The following is a 1,518-nucleotide window of genomic DNA, read 5'->3' as shown; positions in this document are numbered from 1 at the left end:
CACATACACACACACACACACACACACCCACACACACACACACACACACACACACACACACACACACACACTGACTATAAGAAAGCTGAAGAGGGCTGTGACAATAAAAACAGGATGCAGAAGGAATTTATCTGTCCAGGAGGAATCTCTGCAGCTGCAGCCTGCCACATGACGCAGCGGGCAGAGCCATTGACTCACTCTGGGCTCTGCAGTATGTCAAGAATGAGACTTTAGTTGTACAAGTTGTTACTGACGATGTATGAATGCGTCTACACGACGAGTGATTTATTTCCAGCAATGCAGCACCTGTCAGTCAGCAGAAGTGAAAGAATTTCCTGAACACAGTGGTGCTCAAATGTAGTGTTTTTTTAAAAGGCATTTTGGACTGAAACACAACTGACAGACATGCAGGGGAGTGCCGTGCCTTTAGTTTGGATTTGAGCGTTTGACCAAGTCTGGCTGTTCCAAAATCATCCACAGAACAAAGGCTTCAGAAATGTTTTTTATGAAATATATTTGTACTGGAGCACCGTCATTATTTATACATTTGCATAACTGAAAACAATAAGAAACTGAAGGTTTAGTATACTGTGAAGGAATTGGTGTATGATTGGAGTATAATAAAAAAGACAGAAACGGGACTGATGACATTCTTAAAGCTAAACATAAAGAACAATAGAGCTATTTTCATGACTATAAGTGGAAGCCAGATGTTTGTCAGATACAGCTAAGGCCCTGCTTTATTCATTACTGACCTTGTAAACAGCAATCTGAGCAACAGTTTTAGCAGAGGCTTCTGTGTGGCCTTCATCGAGGATGAAACACCACTTGATGACCCTGAAATGATCAGAAAGCGGATCTGGACTGAAACTTTCTCCAAGTGGTTTTGTTTTGTTTGAGCACGAGGTCAGATTTAGAAAGAAAATTTCCACATCCAATGGTTAATCTCATATAATATTAAAATTCTTGACTTTATGTTTTTTTTTTGTCAGAACCACTATTTTTGTTGCTGCATTTAAAGAGGTGACACAATCAAGTGCAAACGGTTTGCTCTGATGTATTTTACTGAGGCATGGTTTGCATTAGTCCTCACTATCTTCCTGTTATTTTATCAGCAGGATTCTCATGCAGGCAGGAACAATGCAAACCTGCTGTGTTTAGGTCAGCTTGCTCAGCTTCGTATCTTTTATCATCAGAAACCATGCAAATGGATTCGTTTTACAGTAAAATGATCCATTCTTTCAGTCAGACGGACATTATTATCATTACTGCATTTGCTTGGGCTGTTTTGTGCACGCCCTACATACATGCAAATGTCGGCAGATATGTCTTAAATCACGAGGCTGATAAAGAATCCCTTCCACTGATTCTCCTGTATGGACGCAAGAAACTCCTGCAAACATTTTAGTGCAAGAATTTAAATGAAACACTGTATAAAGAAATGTTGATCAAAAACAAACAAACCAACAAAAGATGTCAAAATTAAAGAGTTTAAGTCATGTCCCAAAGTTTTTAGCC

At 39.4% G+C, this 1,518-nt stretch overlaps 1 long non-coding RNA gene across 1 annotated transcript in view; it reads right to left on the bottom strand.

The window, feature by feature from the left end:
* LOC106515129 (uncharacterized) overlaps positions 1-1,518 on the bottom strand; it is a 13,831-nt gene that overhangs the window by 1,552 nt on the left and 10,761 nt on the right. The window lies entirely within an intron of this gene.

This window comes from Austrofundulus limnaeus, unplaced genomic scaffold (assembly GCF_001266775.1).
Source record: "Austrofundulus limnaeus strain Quisiro unplaced genomic scaffold, Austrofundulus_limnaeus-1.0 Scaffold26, whole genome shotgun sequence".
NCBI lineage: Eukaryota > Metazoa > Chordata > Actinopteri > Cyprinodontiformes > Rivulidae > Austrofundulus > Austrofundulus limnaeus.
The sequence above is the reverse complement of the archived record's forward strand: the minus strand, read 5'-3'. Positions and strand labels throughout refer to the sequence as shown.